General features: G+C 49.5%; 1 protein-coding gene across 6 annotated transcripts in view; it reads right to left on the reverse strand.

Moving 5' to 3' along the window:
- Positions 1 to 19,538, reverse strand: part of MAP4 (microtubule associated protein 4) — a 148,400-nt gene that overhangs the window by 118,153 nt on the left and 10,709 nt on the right. For all 6 annotated transcript variants that reach the window (XM_064410579.1, XM_064410414.1, XM_064410645.1 and 3 more), the window contains exon 2: positions 2,528 to 2,580. The gene's annotated coding sequence lies outside the window, so the exon portion shown is untranslated. The remainder of the gene's footprint in view (positions 1 to 2,527; positions 2,581 to 19,538) is intronic.

A 19,538-nucleotide genomic window follows, 5' to 3' on the forward strand; every position in this document is an offset into this window, starting at 1 on the left:
TCATCCTCACAGTCAATGAGCCTGGGTGAAACATTCCAAATGAATCCCTGCAGGAAGCACTTCAGCTGCTCAGTGTGGGAAACACCTGCTGGCTCTGCACCTCCTGGAAGCCTGGAGCTGTGGAGCCAGGGATGCCTGGGACTGCAGGAGGCAATCCTGCCACAACTCCCTCTTTGCACAATGGAGAAATGCAAGGGGGGAAATCCTGATGGCAAACACGAGCTGGGAGGTACAACACGACCTGCCAGAGCTCAGGGGTGCCTGGAGAGCACTCTCAGGCATGGCATCCAGTTTTAGGTGTTCCCATGAGGAACAGGCAGTTGGACTCGATGATCCCTAAGGGTCTCTTCCAACTGGAGACATTCCATGAAGTCCAAACCCAGCCCAGACATCCCAGCAGCCTGGCAGACCTTCAGACCACACTGGGCCAGGCCAAGAGAGGTAGAAAAGAGGAGAAAAAAACCCACTCAAGACTGGCAGGTGTGGGGAGGAAAACACCAAGCTCTCCCTTTCCTCTGTCACCTTCCCTGTCAGGTGGTGACACCCTGTGACCCCTGCAGGTCCACCCAGGCCACGGGGACAAGCACGTGGGGACAAGCTCTGGGCACAGCCCCACCCAGGGGGGATAAGCCATCTTCCCTGGCTTCTCTTCAAGTGGCTTTGAGACAACAGCTTAAGATGGTTTGGCTGGTGGCCACAGCCCTGGGAGCAGCAGCAGGAGCTGGGAATGCCCCAGGGAGCCTGGGCACAGCCCCTGCAGCACTGGGAGCACCTTCCAGCCCCCTCAGGAATGGGAGCACCTTCCAGCCCCCTCAGGAACTGGGAGCACCTTCCAGCCCCCTCAGGAATGGGAGCACCTTCCAGCCCCCTCAGGAATGGGAGCACCTTCCAGCCCCCTCAGGAACTGGGAGCACCTTCCAGCCCCCTCAGGAACTGGGAGCACCTTCCAGCCCCCTCAGGAACTGGGAGCACCTTCCAGCCCCCTCAGGAATGGGAGCACCTTCCAGCCCCCTCAGGAACAGGGACACAGGAGCCTCTTCCAGTCCCACCATGAACAGGAGCATCAGCCCCACTGAAAAGAAAGAACTCTGCACCTACAGTGTTATCTCTGCATCTGACATTTAAGGATACTGAAAAAAAAAAGGCACCTGAGGAATAATTTTATTCCATAACTGAGTTTTAGGAGACTTGTGAGGCTCCTGTGACCTGCAGGCAGTTACAGATGGCAGTGGGTAGAGCTGGTGATGGTAAATCAAGGTGTCAGAGCTCTGTCCAGGTGACCCCTCTGCACTCCTGCCAGCCAAGGGTCACTGGGTGGAACCAGCTCTGCCACCTTCAGCTCAGGCATTTTTACAGGAAAAGGCAGATGGATGGGTCAAACAGGGAAGAAAACAGCAGATATTCCTCTCAGGACTTCAAGACAGAACCAGCATTTGAGAACAATCCCAAACTGCTCTGCAGAAGACACCTGGGTCTCTGAGTGCACACAAAAATCTGGAAAAAATTGTAATTCCTCCCCCAAAGCACATCAGGTGAGCTCCTGCACCTCAAACATCCCCACTGCAGAGCTGATGGCACATTCCAGAACTGCAGCTTTGCTGTGCCTTCCCCAAAGGACAGCTAAGATAAAAAACCTGCATGATCTGCTGCTCCCAATTCCTAACAAATCAAATCAGACTTGTTTTTCTTAGCCTAGTTTACCCATTTTAATCTTTTGTAGTCCTCTTACTCTGATAAAAAGAAGATTTGAATGACCAAGTTAAACAAGATGTGAGCCCTTTGAAGCAGAAAAGGCAAGGAAGGAAAGTCCAAGTGGCCAGAAAAGATAAACCTGGAGTTCCACACCAGCCCTGTTATCCCAAACAGAACCCCAGCAATGTCTGAAACTTCAACAAATACCTGAAAGGCTGGAGCCCCTCTGCTCTGGAGCCAGGCTGGAGAGCTGGGAATGCTCCCCTGGAGAGGAGAAGCTCCAGGGAGAGCTCAGAGCCCCTGGCAGGGCCTGAAGGGGCTCCAGGAGAGCTGGAGAGGGACTGGGGACAAGGATGGAGGGACAGGACACAGGGAATGGCTCCCACTGCCACAGGGCAGGGATGGATGGGAGATTGGGAATTGGGAATTCCTGGCTGGGATGGAATTCCCAGAGAAGCTGTGGCTGCCCCTGGATCCCTGGCAGTGCCCAAGGCCAGGCTGGACAGGGCTTGGAGCAGCCTGGGACAGTGGGAGGTGTCTCTGCCATGGCAGGGGTGGCACTGGATGGGTTTAACCCAACTCAAACCTTTCTATGACTCTGTCTGGAAGGATTTTAACTGGCAGGATGTAAAAGAGCAGTAATTAGAAGGTTTATCAGAACAGAATGGGAAGGTGAGTGCATTCCAGCCATGCCTGCTCCACACAGGTTCCCAGTGGCAGAACTCTCATCTCAGATCTCTGGGTGGTGGCTGCAGTTCCCAGCACAGCTGCACCAAATGAAATGTGCTTCTGAATGAAACATCTCCTGCTGGGGCAGTAGAAAATCAGTTCCTACCTCAGGAGCAGGTGTTCCCTGGGCAGGTACTTCAGTCCTCAGGAGCTGCTTATCTGCAAGACAAAGCAGAAGGAACTGTGTGAGCACAGAGCCTGGATGGCAGCAGTCAGGGATGCTGGGACATGAGCGCTGTTACCCTGAACTGAGACCTGGGAGGTTTTGCTGCAATCCCCCACAGTGATCCAGGCAGCTTTTCCTGGTGTTCCCTCCTCAGCAGGAGTAAGATCTCCTGGTGCTGGGGTCAGGAGTGAGGGAGGGGATCCTGCCCCTCTACTCAGCCCTGCTCAGGCACAGCTGGGGTGTCACGTCCAGCTCTGGGCTCCTCAGGCCAAGGAGCTGCTGCAGAGGGTCCAGCAGGGCCCACAGAGATGTTCAGGGCTCTGGGGCATCCCTGATGAGCAGGGACTGCAGGAGCTGGGCCTGCTCCCAGGGATCCCATCCATCCACACAAATCCTCAACCTGTGTGCCAGGAGAAGGGAGCCAGACTCTGCTCAGTGACAGGACAAGGAGCAGTGGCCACAAAGCAAACCACAAGAGCTCCAGCTCAGAGCAGGAGCAGCCTCTGTCCATGGAGGGGCAGAGCCTGGAACAGCTGCCAGGGGGGCTGGAGTCTCCTCTCTGGAGACATCCCAGACCCCCTGGACACAGCCCAGGGACCCTGCCCTGCCAGGGGGGTGGCCTGGGGACACCCAGAGGTCCCCCCACATTCCAGCCACCCTCTGATTGCTATTTCCCATCCACACTTGCTCAGCACTTCAGGATATTCCATGAAAACTGTGAGCCACTTCTCCCTCGTTGCACACCTTAATAGGTTTCTCCAAACACAGCATTAAAGCTGAATTAATGCAGGCTGATCAGGACATCCCTGCCCTAAGCAGCATTTCAGGTGCTCAATGAATGGCTTAAGAGCTCACAGGGCCCTGCCAGTCCCTGTCACACCTGCCCAGCCACCTGTGACAGCCACATCCCAGTCAAGAGCCCCCTGATCAGCTCCAGCTCTTTTCCTACTTTTGCCATGATTCCAGGGCAGCTGCTCCACCAGATTTACCAGGAGCCATCTCCTCACCTGGCCGTCCTGTTCCAAATTTTTCTATTTCAATATTTTACATTCTGTTGATAGTATTTCTTAATTGTGAAGCAGACACAGCTGTAAAAAAAAAATATTCTATCCCAGTAATTACTCCTTCTAGCCCCCTTGCAGAAGAGAATATAATCTGAGCCACAGAGTTAAAGTATTTCAATCCACATGGAGAAATAAATGTCCAACTTGCTCCCCACCACTGCAGGTCATCCAGCCAATCTCCCAGGAAAAGATCATCTCAGTACCTGCCCAGCAGCCACAGAAACACCAGTCCATGTTCCTCTCCCCACAGATGGACATTTTGTGTTCCAGGGAAATGAAATGCCAGAGCTTTTAGCTAAATGAGGAAACAGCCCAGTGAAAAGTGTCATTTTAAATGCTTCAGTGAAGCCCTCAGGAGTGAGAAAAGCCTTCCAGAAGAGTCCTGCTCCCTTCAGAAGGGCTGGGAAGGGGAGTTGCCACATTAATTAAGGGCAGGAGTCTCTGGTGCAGGATTCAGCACCAGGTGCTCTGTGCCTGCCCCAGAGGACACTGCTGACACACACCACAAACCAACAGCACACCTCCTTTCCCCACATCCTTACTGGCAGGTGAGCCACGCTGGGACAAACTGGGACATCAGGGTCCCTCTCTGCAGCTGCTTCCACAGAGAACAGCCCCAGCCCCTCCCAGGGCATCACAGCCCCACTGGCTGCTCCCCTGGCCTCCAGCCCACAGCTCTTGCTGTGATCCACTCTCACACACTGAGATTCCAATCTCTTTGCACTGAAACCACCAAAACTTTACCTTATTTGTTAAGAAAACCAACCCAGAGACCTCTCTTTTCAGGCAGAATTGAAGAAAATGAGAAGCAGGAGCTCCTTTTTTAGTGCTGCTCCAGTTCAAGTGGGGCAGTGCTGGGTCAGCCTGGTAACTGTGAGATAAAATCCACCACAGCTTCTTGGTCTGGGCAAACCAACTTTTTCTGTGGTAAAGCTGCACCTCTGGTTGCTATCTAAATAACCCCTGAAGGGCAGAATTCCTGTACTGTGGGAGTCTTAACTGCCCCCACTGTAAAAATGATGCTCTTTAAGTTAGGGGGTGTTCTCACTGACAAGCAGAAGTGTTAAACACCTAAAAACCAACAGATTTGCTGAAATTGAAGGTGTGGCTGCAAAGATTTCTTATGTGTTGGGTCTTAAAATAATCTGAGAGGTATCACCCCATCCCCTCACATAATAAATTGAGGAAGACTGACTGTTCCAGAAGCCTTGTTGAAGAGGAGAAAACCCATATATCCAGCAAATCCCAGCTCCTGTGGCCCATAGTTATGCAGGACTGCTCTCTAGTTTGGAGAAATACCTCTGAGAACTGTTTTAAGGAGTTTAACTGTTTTAATGCCCCTGCATGGTGACCCAAGCTCCCAAGTTCCTTCCTCCCTCCCCAGCACCGTTTCCCCAGAGCTGCCATGGAAAAGCAGCACCAAGGGAAGCAGGGATCTCATGAATGCCACTCCCCAGAGGGCCCTGCCTGCACTGTCAGGGAACAGGCACTGCCTGGCCTGCAGACTGCTCCTGTTTGCAGTCCCTGTAAGATCCAGTTCCACATCCTGCACCAGTAGTTCTTGTTCCTCAGCTCCTCTGCTCCCCATCCTGTTAGTGCAGAGCACTCCAACTTCAGAGAATCCCCTCCCAGAAGAACTGCATCCCTGCATCCCATTAGCACACTGACTACCCCAGGTTCCCACCCAGGAGCTCAGCAAGCACACCCCATCTCTAACACTGGTTATTCCAGGGAGTTCCAAAATAATACCCACATTCCAGGGCAAACATTAACAATGCCCTTCAGGTTTTTGGAATTTTGATGGTTCTTACTACTTTCAGTAGCACCCACTCATCTCTAGCAGTTTGCAGTGAGAGTCCTTTGGAGATGAACTCCCAGCTCTGCCTGGTCCTGGGGAAAAGCACCGAGCCCATCTTGGTCAGTCACCAAAAAGGATGAACCAGCAACTGTCCCCATGCACCTCACAGAAGGATCACCACTGGAGAGTCTCCAGTTCCAGCAATCCAGAGCTTTCTGTGTGCACAGTGATGGCCTCAGCCCCTGCTCAGGATGCCAGACAGGGAGCAGAGCAGTGCCCGGGATTATCACTGATCCCAGCCAGGTGGAATGCACTCCAGTGCCACTGAGGTTGGAACAAAGAAAGAATGTGCCATTCCCCATCTCAGAACCCCTTATCAGCTCCCTCAAATTCCCTAAACAAGCAGCACTTTCTGTTTTCCCAGCCCAGATTCAGGAGTGTTTCTGTGCCTTGCAGGAGAAAGCCCCTCAACCTTGGAGTTTCCTGTTCTCTGACCCTTCAGGCCTGCTTTCCAAAGCTCTGGATAAACAGCTCCCTTTAAATAGCTCCTGTCTCCAACACACACAGGCCATGAAGATCACTTGATAGAGGAGCCAAGAGGGGCGTTGCCCATCCCAGCTCCAACATTCCACATGCAAAGCAGTCCCAGGGTGTCGGGTGCCCAAAGGCAGAGGCTGGTGAACCCTGAGCTAAATATACACAGTGGCCATGAAATCCAGGTTGGGCAGCTCAGATTTCCATCCCTGGCTCTTCCCAGCAATAACGACAACAACCTGACAAGGAATCACAGAACCACAGCATGGTTTGGGGTGGAAGGGACCTTAAAGACCTCATTGGAATCCCTGCCATGGGCAGGGACACCTTCCCTGAGAAGGAAAATTGCCTTTATGGCCACAACCCCCTACATTGTCTCCTTGTCTGTTCCTGAACTCACCAAGATCCTAAACCAAGAGTTTATTCACAATATATATGTGGACTTTTTTCTTTCATGGGCATCACTGCCAGATACCTCAGTGAATTTTTGTTCAGCATCAAACTCGTGTTCCACAGTGGCACGAGGCACCTGGATAAAGCAGACAGTAAATCCTAGGAGAAATGGATAAGGGAGCTGGGAAGGGGCTCAGCCTGGAGAAAAGGGGGCTCAGGGGGGACCTTGTGGCTCTGCACAGCTCCTGACAGGAGGGGACAGCCAGGGGGGATTTGGGATCTTATCCCAGGGAACAGGGACAGGAGGAGAGGGAACAGCCCCAGGCTGGGCCAGGGCAGCTCAGGGTGGGCACAGCAGGAATTTCCCCATGGAAAGGGTGCTCAGGGATTGGAACTGCCCAGGGAGGCTGTGAGTGCCCATCCCTGGAGGTGTCCCAGGAACATCTGCAGGTGGCACTCAGGGCTCTGGGCTGGGGACAAGGAGGGGATTGGGCACAGCTTGAACTCTGTGGCACTGGAGATCTTTTCCAACCCAAATGATTCTGGGATCTGAAAGAGACTGTTTTTACATTCAATTCCAGGCTTTTGAGTGGAGCTTCTCCCAAGAGAAGTTGTGTTAGACTAATAATTTAAAGAGTCTTCAAAACACAGGATGTATTTCCACTGCACTTGAAGAGTGAAGCATTTTCTAGGGAAATATTCATGAGCAGCAAGTCAGAGCTCCACGGCAGTCACGCAAGTCCTACTGCTTGGAGGGGGAGATGATCCTCCCCAGTCCCAGGTAGAACACGGGAGGATGAAGGCCTTCCACTGCAAAGCCAGCAGATACTCTTTGGCAGCATCCACATTTCATCCTTATTAGAGGGGACAGACTTTAAAATGAGAGTCCTGGGCAGCGATTCGGGCTGACAAAGTTAAAGCCCAGTGAGGTTCATACAGTCAGACAGGAAATAAGCAGCTGCACAAGCTGGGCTGTTTTTATAGCACCACGGATTTGGGGATGTCAGGAGCAATTTGAAAAGAAGAAACAACGTGCAATGACTCTGGGAAGTTGAGGAGTGACTCATGGGGTGCCACAGTGCCAGTGTCAAGGACCAGCCAAGGACCTTCCCAAAGGGCTCTGGAGGGCTGGGCACTGCAGCAAGGGCTGCACTCACCTGGGAAGGAAAGTTCCAGAAGCCAGAGCCCTCTGGTTTGTGAGTGCCTGAGACAGGAACGTGGGAGAGACACCTAAACTCTATGTGACAGGAGGTTGCAAACACCCAGAGAAGGCTGAGATGAAGGACTTTGACACAAGCGATGCGTAGAAGGATTCAAAGATCTTTCTGAAGTGTCAAAACAAAACAAAAAAAACCCTTTAACATCCAGATTCTCACCAAAAAGAAAGCCAGCACCAAAAGCCAAGGCAGAAATTGCCCTTGGTGAGAATCAGCAAAGCCTGTCGGTGCTCAACAGAAGCTCAATAAAAAAAGAAAGTGATTTAAGCAAGAGCGAAGTGTCTCTTTTCACAGCTGAAGGACTCTGCTGCTCACAGGACTGAATTAGCTAAAATTAGCTCTCACAGTTGCATTCTCACCAGCACCTCGAGCCTCTCGTGTGGATGAGTAGTTTTGGTGAAAGCAGCTTTAATTTGGATTCAGAGCATGCAAATTTAAGGAGAATAGTGATTTCTGACCAGCTCCTTCCATGAACATTGATGCATAAAAAACACTGACTCTCACATTCAAGTTTAATCCTCTTCTGAAATATTTATTTTTGGAACAATTCAGGGAACAGAAAGCCTTCAGCCCAGACGAACTACATCTAAAAATAGAGGGATTAAGAATTCAGCAATTCTTCCTACTGTTGTGTCTGATCAATACAGATCCACTGTGACTCCTGTCATCTGCTTTATTTGTCAAAGCACGTCCCCACACCCACCCTCTGCCAGTGATACCCAACCTGCATCTTCTGGGATACTACAGGCCACAAATAGCATCCTTAATGATCTGAGACCCATAAAGACTCAGCTGCACACACATTATGCATTATACAAGGAGCAGCAAGAACAAAGTCAAGTCCTGAACTATGAAATCATCCTTCAAGGCTGGAGCTCCTCCAGTGCCCATCCTTCCTTGGCTGGAGAGCATTAATGAGCTCTTTGATGGCAACAAGGAGAAGAAGCAGCTTTCATTACCCAAATGTCATTTGTCCACTAATGAGAGGCTCTAAGCCTTCCTGAGATGCCTTCCTGCAGCAGGAAGGAATGGGGAGGAGCTCCTCGGTGCCACAGCTGAGTTACAGTGACCAGGAACATCCTCACAGATAAAATCCTGCTCTTTACACCAGGCCTGTTACATGCAAACAGAGCTGAGAATGGTTCTGGTCCATGGCAGCTCTGGAACAACACCCACCAGTGTGTGGGACAGGATTTCTGCCCGGGGTCAAAGGCTGCAAGAGCAAATCTCCTGAAATGAAACATCCCAGCACTAGCAGAAATCACCAAACATCACATAACTCAGCAGCACAAGGGTAGCCAGAGACACCAGACTGTGAGCAGCTCTTAATGAACTTTTTTTATACTCACATCACCCCAGCTTCCTGGGAGCTCCAGTCCTGCTCACCTGACACTGCACAAGAGCAAACCAGCCCAAAGCCTCCCCAGCCCATAAGTGGAACAAACAGGGCATTTGTAAGGGATTATCTCTCAGTGCCTTTTTAAAAATTTAATTAAAATTTTAATTAAAATTTAAAAATTACTTTTGCTGGATTTTACAAAGCCTTTCACAAAGTCTCTCAGCCAAGGTGTAACAGGCTGTTCAAAGGTCCTACACAAGGATGCTCCTGTTACTGCACACACATCACACCCAGAGCAGCAGGACAGGGCTGCTCCCCCCCAGCTCCCTGGCAAGGCTGGGGATGCTTCCAGCACAGCAGAACCCTGAGGTTTATTCCACTTTCACCCATGACAAACCCTTGCTGTGCAGATCCAAGGAGCAATGGAATGGTCAGCAGCGTTATGGACACTCAAACCAGAACGTGCAGCTCTGTCCTGCCTGCACCTAAAGGGGCTTAGACAAAAGACAGAGAGAGAAAATGGTAATAGGACAAGGGGAGATGGGTTTAAACTGAGGGGAGAGATTTATATCAGATATTGGGAAGGAATTCCTGGCTGGGAGGGTGGGCAGGCCCTGGCACAGGCTGCCCCTGGATCCCTGGCAGTGCCCAAGGCCAGGCTGGATGGGTTTGGAGCAGCCTGGGGTAGTGGGAGGTGTCCCTGCCATGGCAGGGGTGGCACTGGACGACCCTTAAGGTCCCTTCCTTTCCAACCCAAACCACTCCATGACTCTGTATCAAACCCATGCACCCCAGAATGGAGAAGTCCCTAATCCCAGTGGAACTACAAAACACTGGCTTTGCTCAGCTTTGGAAAAGGAAAACCAGGAAGGAAACTGCAGGCACCAACAGGGATTTTACCAAGCTACACCAGATTAAGGAATGTTGTGTGCAGTGTCAGCTCAGGCCCTGCTGTGGGCAAACAGCAGCAAAGTTTGGATTTCCCATCCCCTTGGGCCCTGCAGGCTGCCACAGCAACAGCTTCAAAGCCAAACAGCTCCTGGAGAATTCCCAACTGTCCCTGACATTTATTAGTGTAAGAAAGCATGAAAATTCATGAGACTGAGATCTCCTCGTGTTTTCAAGGCTGATGCCTGCCAGGTTTCATAACTCAGTGCCCCAGCTGCCCATTAATATCTGCTCACCTAGAGCAGGTCACAGCCTGCTCCCGTGTCCCTGTCCTGGGGGATGCAGGGGATTATCCATGGGGACGTGTGGGTGGCACGGAGCTGCACGTCTCAGCTCAGGACAGCTACTGCACCTCAGTGAGCACCTCAAAACCCACCTGGTTTATGGGATTTTATGGGAAAGGATCCATGCAGAGGTCAGTGGGTGCTCCTGGAGCTGAGCTTTGCTTGGTGCTTGTGAATGGAGCATTTTACAGGGACTCCACTGACCTGTGCTGCTTCACCCCAACTCACAACTGCCCCAGTCCTGACCTAAAAGTACAACAGGGATTTTGGATTTATTTATTATTATTCCAACCTGGCTTTTCACGTTGGAAACTTATGGCTACAGATTTTGCACAGATGCTCCAGAGGAAAAAAGGAGTAAAAACCAAAGTGCAACAGAATACAGGCTGGCAGCAAGACCAGGACACTGGGATAAAAGCTCTGAAAATACACATTATTTGACTAATAAATATATAAATAGTTCCATGAAGGTCATCTACATATATTTCTATAAACTTTCTATAAAATTTCTATAAAAAGCTTCATGCCCAGATGTGCTCCAAATAAAGAGCAGCATCTCAGCAGAGCAGTGTGACAGGTTAAATAAGCTGTGCATTTGAGGGGAAGGATTTCAGATGTGCAGGAGCACACAAGGAGAGTGATCCAGGCATTCCTCATGTCCCCAGGAACCAGTCCCACCAAAGGTGACACTGTAAGATGAATCCACCCCACAGCAATCCCAGCATCTCCTCTGCTCAGTGATGGTTTTTATGAGCTGACAGAAGAGGATTGGATGGGATCTCGGGAAGGAATTCCTGGCTGGGAGGGTGGGAGGCCCTGGCACATCTCAGAGCAGCTGTGGATGTTCCCTGGCAGTGCCCAAGGGCAGGCTGGACAGGGCTTGGAGCAGCCTGGGACACGGGAGGTGTCCCTGACATGGCAGGGGTGGATGGGATCAGATATAAGGTCCTTTCCCACACAAATCATTCTGGGATTCTAGGATTTTGCTATTACCTGTTCCATATCAATTTTGGGACAATGATGATACAGCAGATGCTTCATCACTCTCTTTAGGCAAAAGAATTACAACTTTTAATTTTTAAATGATGCCAGACAGCAACACAAGCAGTGTTGGAGGAACACATTAAAAACCAAACAATATTTTCCACTGCACAACAGAGCAGGTTCAAAGTCTCAATCATCAGTTGATTTCCCTGTGAATTCTCAGGAGCAAAACCATGAATGTGGATCAGAAGGAGAAGGTAAAAAAGGCATTTACACCCCGTGCAGACACAGGACTGCATCTAAACCTACTCTCCCTCAGTATGAACCACTCCCCCTTGTCCTATCTTAGCTGAAGTCCATCTCCATTTTTTGTTTGCTTCTAGACTAGAGGGCATCCTCCATTTAATGTCATTAACTACAAAAGTCAATGACATTCCAAAATCATTGCAGAGACAACATGAAGTGTCAGAATCAATTCAAACCAAACCCACTCAGAATATGAGCACATTCCAGAAGTTTTCAGAAGATTTGTTACCTGAAAGTTTTCCATGGAAAAGCCCAGATTAGCAAGAATTAAGCAGTATCTGTGTCCTGAGATACCAAAATTACTAAAATATTGAACTCCTGATTACACAGTGACTTTGTCAGGACTCCACTGGGATCCAGCTGGGCAGAAGTCACTCATGGAACATCCCAAATTCTCCTGGCAAATTCAGGAGAAGCCTCAAAACATCCCTTGGGGACAGTGCCCAACACCTGACAGAACTTAACACCTCAGCTTGGGCAGAGCTTTGATAGGTCAGCTCTGAGTGATCCCCAACACAACCAACCTCTCTCCACCCCAGAAACAAGAATTTGGGCACTACCAGGGTGCAGGAGAACCAGAGAAAACCAACACTCTCCTGTTATTTCAGATTTCCAGCTAAAAATCAGAGCAGATTTGTTCTGGGAGGTGCAAGCAGAAAGTGATACCTGTACCTGGGGAAAGGGGAGCTGGCAGATAAAGGTCAGGGCAGTGCAGCTAGATAGGGTTAAGGTCATTAACATTTATTTCTTTGCATCTCAGCTCACAGATCACATTTCCAAGGCATAAAGACACTCACCCAAGCTTTTCAGACTCAGATTGAAAAACAGTCCATTTATAAGAGGTAAGCTTCCCTTTGTTAAAGGTGCACTGGAAAAGCAACCAGTCAGAGTAAGACTCAAAGCCATCTTGTGGATAAATTCTTGGATGAGCTGGAACACGATTTATTCTGCATCAAAATAATGGCTTTTAGGGATTTTTAAGCAGTGTCACTTCTTAGCAAATTCAAGGCAACAGTAGCCAGCCCTGAAATTACCTGATAAATCCTTCAGACGTTTATTTACAACTGTAGTAGAGTAATTGAGGTTTCTGAAGAAAAAAGTTTCTAAATCCAACAACAACAAAGAAAAAAAAAACTGGAACAGAAGATGAGCAGTCACTTCCCGTTATGCAACTGTCTGAAAAAACAGATTTGTTCAATTCAGCGTGAAAAACTGGGCTGGAGTCTGAGCACCCACCATCAGCTGCTGACAGGTTACAACAAGGTGCAGACAGCTGTGTTAAAGCAGAACCCAGGAGCAAATTGCTGCAGGACCTGAGGCAGACAGGGGAATGGAGTGCTGGGCACACAGACCCCAAAGACACCCTGGAGGGCTCCAGGGCTGGCACTGCCCCTCCTGCCTGCCCTAAACCTGCAGGGTGCTGCTGAACAGCTCCTAATGACAGGTTTTTAAATGTATCTCTGGTTATAGTCATGGCAGGGCCAGCCCCAGGTGGGGAGGGCAGGAGCATCCCAGAAATAAGTTGGGAAGGAGCTCCAAGGTCACCGAGTGCCCACTCGGTGCCAATGCCCACCTTGTTCCCAGCCCAGAGCACTGAGTGCCATCTCCAGGTGGCACCTGCAGGGATGGGCACTCCAAACCTCCTTGGCAGCCCCTGCCAAGGCCTGGGCACCCTTTCCATGGGGAAATTCCTGCTGCTGTCCACCCTGAGGCCATTCCCTCTCCTCCTGTTCCCTGCTCACTGCAAACTCCTCCCAAGCAGCTGCAGAGAGAGAAGTTCCCCCCTGAGAGTTGAACACTTTTACTTTGCTGCATTTTTGAGGGTTCAGTCACAGTAAACAAACAACGAGCTGAATAAGAACTTCAGGGAAAATAAAAAACAAGGGAGAAATTCAGCACCTTCAAAGATCCATCCCCACAGAGCCCCTTACCCTGGGAGAGCAGAGGAGCAGCTCTCACCCTGGCTGTGTTATCAGAGCAATGACAGCCTGAGCCCAGGGAGCTGCTGCAAGAGCTTGCTCTGATCCTTGTTCTGGCCTTATCAAGGAAAGCGATTCCTGCTCTGAAAATGCAGCAGGACCAGCAGCAGTTTCCTCATCAAGATTGGAACCAGTACAAAGTGTGTTACTTCACACCACAACCAAATAAATCAGTGCAGACTCACTGCTCCAAAACCTCAAATAACCCCTTCAGAAACCAAAAGCTGCATTAATAAATACTGAATTATGACTGAATGAAAATGTTTCAGAGGTACCTGTAAAATTAATTTCCAGCACTATACTTAATCCACCTGATTTCTATTTCTCACAGCAACTGGAATTCAGAAAGTTCTGTGGTTTAATGCACAGGTTCTTACTGCAGAGACCAATTAAAAAATAATTATACCATCCAGCTTTTAATCTGGACTTAAAACTGTTCAGCTCAGACTCATTAACAAAAAAGAAAAAAAAAAAGAAAAAAAGAAAAGAAAAGCCCAGCTGTTCATATGTCCATCTACACTTTGACTTGCTCCTGGCTGGGACACAAACCCATTCCTGCTACTGGTCACTCACCAGATCCACAGAAAACCAGGAGTGCTGAGGCCATGGGGTGTGCAGGGGTGTGAGACCCCACTGCAGAGCTGCCCCAGCCCCAAATCCAGCAGCACAGGGACCTGGAGCTGCTGCAGGGCTGGAGCCAGGCTGGAGAGCTGGGAATGTTCCCCTGGAGAGGAGAAGCTCCAGGGAGAGCTCAGAGCCCTGGCAGGGCCTGAAGGGGCTCCAGGAGAGCTGGAGAGGGACTGGGGACAAGGATGGAGGGACAGGACACAGGGAATGGCTCCCAGTGCCACAGGGCAGGGATGGATGGGAGATTGGGAATTGGGAATTCCTGGCTGGGATGGAATTCCCAGAGCAGCTGGGGCTGCCCCTGGATCCCTGGCAGTGCCCAGACCAGGCTGGACAAGGCTGGGAGCACCTGGGACAGTGGGAGGTGTCCCTGCCATGGCAGGGGTGGCACTGGATGATCCCCAAGTTCCCTTCCAGCCCAAACCATCCTGGATTCCAGGATCCAGCAAAGCTCCTTCCCTGCTGCTCTGTCCCCGCACTGCCAGGCTCCACTCCCAACTCACCACTCCTGGGATACACCCAGGAGCTGGGAAGGCTCCCTGGAGCTGGGAAAGCAGTGACACCAGCCTGTGCACCACATCTGACAGCTGCTGAGGAATCCAAAGCTGTGCCAGAGCCCTGTTCCTCAGGAGTTGGGGATTTGAGCCAGCCCCACCGCGATGGATCCGCTGTTCCCACTGCGCTCACCTGAGGAGCTGCCACAGCTCCAGCTCCTTCTCCCACAGCTCTAAAGACAAATTCCAGTGACAGGGGAGACAAGTCTAACACATTGTCTCGCATGTATTTCTGTTATTTTCACTGTGCTCAGCATTTCTTTAGTTGGCAGAAATAGAAGATTTGAATTGGAGCTGCAGCAGCCTCCGACCCTTCCGGCCTCCCCCACACAGATATTGCAATTTAACCTGGAACCAGCATGAGGCTCCCAGCGCCTCAAGGACAACAAAGCAGCTTATCAGGGTGAGAAACTGAAAGAACAAAGAATAATACAACTTCTGGTGGTTAAAGTTGACTTAGAATGAAGCCAGCTCTGTGCTTCTGGCACATCACTGAATTCCCACTCAGCAAGATCCCCGTGTCAGCCCCCACAAGCATTGCACAAGTTGAATATTCAGGGTTTGCCCTTACTACAAGTAGTTTTCCCAATCAACAGCTTATTTTAAAGCAAGAATTTTGTAATTTTAAAAACAGAAGCAGGTAGAAATCACAGAAGGCACATTGAATCACCATACTATGTTTTAAAAGGAGTCACTTAAAATTATGAAGCCAAGACCCACTGATATGTAATTTTAATTTCAATCTTGCCTGGCTCCACCTCAAGACCTACGTGATGTTTCTCAGAAGATTGGGACCACATTTCTTCACTCTTCTGTAACCTGTCATCATTAGAGAGGTTTGGGTTGGAAGGGACCTTAAGGATCATCCAGTGCCACCCCTGCCATGGCAGGGACACCTCCCACTGTCCCAGGTGCTCCAAGCCCTGTCCAGCCTGGCCTGGGCACTGCCAGGGATCCAGGGGCAGCCCCAGCTGCTCTGGGCACCTGTGCCAGGGCCTCACCATGCTCACAGCCAGAATTTCTCCCTAACAAACAATTCAAATCCACCCTCCTTCAGTTCAAAGCCATTCCCCTTGCCCTGGCACTCCATGCCCTTTGTCAAGAGTCCCTCTCCACCTCTCTCCACGTACCTCAAACCAATGCAAACGCCAGAAAAACAAATACAGCAAATCCCCAATCCCAAGTGGTGCTGAGCTCACCTGGAAGCTGCAGGCGGGAGGCTGGGATCCCTGGGGATGGCCCCACACTCCCAGCACGACCCCCAGCAGCACACAGCTCCAGCCCTGCCCAGTGCCCAGCTGGGCACCGGGATGAGCTCATTCCCAGCAGCAAACTCCATCAAAAAGCTTTTTGTTACGAGCTGCTGTCGTTCAGTTTGCTTGGGTTTTGGATTAATTAGTAAAGATGTTTTACAGAAAGATCCACTTTATTATTCAGAAAATGTTCAGTACTTCCCCTTTTCTCCTCTTACACTTCTACCTCTTCAGATTTAGAATATTTATAAGGCATTTTAAAATTTTGTAGCCAAATTGTTAGAATCATGAGGGGATGAATTCTGGAGGGGCTTTTTTCTTCATTTGGGCTTTTTCTTTTATTTTCTTTTTTTTTTCTCTCTGGTGTTTGAAGGAAGAAATACTTTCAGGTTCTACTTTCAGGCCTGTCCACCCCCTTCCTAACCAGGCATTCAAGGTTTTGACTTTTGTTTCAGAAACTGCTTCTGTGCTTTATGCAAGAAACTGTCTGGAATAAACCAAAAATAATTCCAGACTGTTTTGGGTTGGACTTCATGGATCATCCCAATCCACCCCATTCCATGGATAGGGACACTTTCCACTGTCCCAGGGTGATCCAACCTGGCCTAGGACACGACCAGGGGCAGCCACAGCTTCTCTGGGAATTCCATCCCAGCCAGGAATTCCTGCCCAATCTCCCACCTAACCCTGCCCTGTGCCAGCTGAAATGGTGCAGAATTCAGATTGTACAGCCCAGACTGAAATCACAGCACAGGGACACTTATGAGCAGCCAGGCCTGAGGAATGAGGAGGACACAAACCAGAAGCCCTGCAGTGTTTAGGAATCAAAGAACCTCTGGTTATGTTCTGTGCAATGCCCAGCCCTGCAGATCTGCACTGAGGCACAGCCTGCCTATTCCCTATTCCCTCTCCAGAAGGAAGCTCAGATGCCTCAGAGAGTTTCACTCTGTGCTGGGTTTGTTTTTTCCTTCACCCCATCATGTGCAGCCTCAGCCAGACTGAATGAATGAGTCACTTAATTAACCCAGAATTTACACAAAGGACACGGCAGAGCAAAAGCCTGCCTTGGATCTGGTCAACCCGGTGAACAGCTGAAAACACTCAATTTTTCTTTTTTAAAAAATAAATCAGCAGAATAAGAGAATTCAGTAAAAACTTGCTGAGAGAGAACAATCTACATGCAACTTCCACATTAAAAACCACAAGATTTCAGTCAATTCCATAAAACACAGCCTGTTTAGTAGCTGAAAATGCTCCTCCCAGTACACAACCCCCTTTTTTGGTATTATTCTTCTGCAAAGTTCAAGATAAAACATTCCACCTAGAAATCCCAGCTCCTGTACTTTGAGAGACTACCAGAAAACTCTCACAAGAGATAAGCAGGGAGAGGAGCATTCAGAGTGAGCTGCAGGTGTGAAACCTTGTGCTGAGAGGACAAAGGTGACACTGGCAGCCACAGATAATTTTTTTATTTGCCAGTATTGAGATTTTAGAGCTGGGTTATTTCCTTGGCACCAGCAGTGCTAAGCTGTGCACTTGGTTTGGAGGAGGGAGAGGCATTTTCTGCTGCAGAGAAGATGGAGAGACCCTGAAAAAGCCAAATTAGCCACCTGGGGCTGGGGCACCCTGCTGGTGACACCGAGCTCTGGGTGCTGTCACAGCTGCAGGGAGGGGATGGGGACACCCACAGGGACCTGGAGAGGTGGGGCTGTGCCAACATCAGGAGGTTCAACAAGGCCAAGGGTAAAGTTCTGCACCTGGGCTGGGACAATCCCGAGCACAAATCCAGGCTGGGAATGAACAGGGAACAGCTCTGGGGAGAAGGACTGAGGGGTGGGAGGCTGAGCATTGCCTGGCCAGGGACCCCAGGAAAGGGGGATTCTGCCCCTCAGGTGAGACCCCACTGCAGAGCTGCCCCAGAGCCAGCAGCACAAGGACCTGGAGCTGCTGCAGGGCTGGAGCCAGGCTGGAGAGCTGGGAATGCTCACCTGGAGAGGAGAAGCTCCAGGGAGAGCTCAGAGGGCTCCAGGAGGGGAACTGGATGATCCTTGGGGTCTCTCCCACCCTTCTCCAGTGTGGATTTGTGATCTGAACCCCACACAGCCCCCAGGACTCTGAGGCTGCAGCACAAACAAAGCCACGGGGACACAGCCCACACCACCCAAGAGTGACAACCAAGGAGATGAACCAAGGACAAACAGACACCAGACCTGCTCTGCACACGCACAGGAACCTTTTGCCTGATGTGTTGTCAGTTTTACATTCTGATTTAATATGCCATAAAGTGGGGAGGGCAATACTGTCCTGCTGGCTGACAAACACATATCACAGTAATTGACTCACCTCACCCTGCTGTTCATGCTGAATTATTTGCATTTATTCCTCTGACCCAGCTTTTTTTTCTTCCTACCCTTAATCCCACAAAAAAAGTTTAGGCTTGAATTTAAAGCATTAACAGGATTGCTGAAAGAAAACTACTTTGAAAAGCCTGTTATCAGTCAGAGAGTGCAGCTGGTGGATACCCAGCCTCCCTTTGTAGCTGGAATTCTCTAATAAAGGAACATCTGAGCTTAATCCAAAGCCTCTGTTTCATAAATAATGAGATTCTGCAATCTTTCACTTGAAAACAAAACGAATTTAAGGACAAAATGCAAGTCCTCCGAGGCACTCTGGAAGTTTCCTTGCTTTGAAGCAAGGGTTAAAAATTCAGTATGGAAAATTACACTGCTCAAGGTGATCTGTGTTAAACAAGATCTCCATCACCAGAGCCCCCCTGCTTCACTGCTGTCTTTCAGAGGATCATTTCCCAATCTCTGTTTATGTTGCACATCTCAGTTTATAAATTGGGAAGTTTCTTTTAAGTAATGCAACTATTTAGAATAAAGCAGGGTGTTACACTTGTACAACCAGGATGCTCTGATGCATTTCCATTTAGATTAACTATTTTCATTCCTCCTTGTGCTCCCCCCCCCACACATTTGCAAAATTAGTTCAGCACAATGTTTAATTATTCAAATAGAGCTGAAAAAATAACTCCCACTGAAATTTTGATGAGGTGTTAAGGATCTGTAACCTGCTTCCCCCCCTCCTCAGGCATAAACTGCCATCCCTTAATTAAAAAAACCAGCAAAAGCAAAGTTACAGAATAGCACAAACAGCTACATGAAATACACAAAAATAACAATTCCACATGGATTTTAAGAGCAAACTTTGCACTACATAATTTCTTGTTGAGGTCAAATTCAAGGGTTTGATTACATCAGCACCTCAAAATGATCCTGGAAGAAGTGAAGCTTGCCAGGGAATTTCACTGGGGAAACCTAACAGGCACAGTCAGCATATCTGGCTGCTGAAACATTATTCTACAGATAAATTACATACTAGAAAAAATAAACATAGCCCAGACTAGCAAGAAAACCAGCTTAATTTTGATGAATCGTGGGCATTTTCCATGTTTCTGTAGGCATATCCCAGCCCAGGAAAATCAATATTCCGCTTTAAATCCACAGGGAGCTCAGAGCTGCAGAGCAGAGTGTGCAGGGTGAGTCTGAACTCCAAGGGCAGGACTAGGAAAGCTCAGGGAGCTCAGGGACTCCCTGCCAGAATCCAGCTGGCTTCCCCAGAGTCTGCATCCCTGCCTCCCAAAAGCCCTGCTGAGGGCCAGCAAACTG

The sequence above is a fragment of the Passer domesticus genome, chromosome 1 (assembly GCF_036417665.1).
Source record: "Passer domesticus isolate bPasDom1 chromosome 1, bPasDom1.hap1, whole genome shotgun sequence".
NCBI classification, from domain to species: Eukaryota; Metazoa; Chordata; class Aves; order Passeriformes; family Passeridae; genus Passer; species Passer domesticus.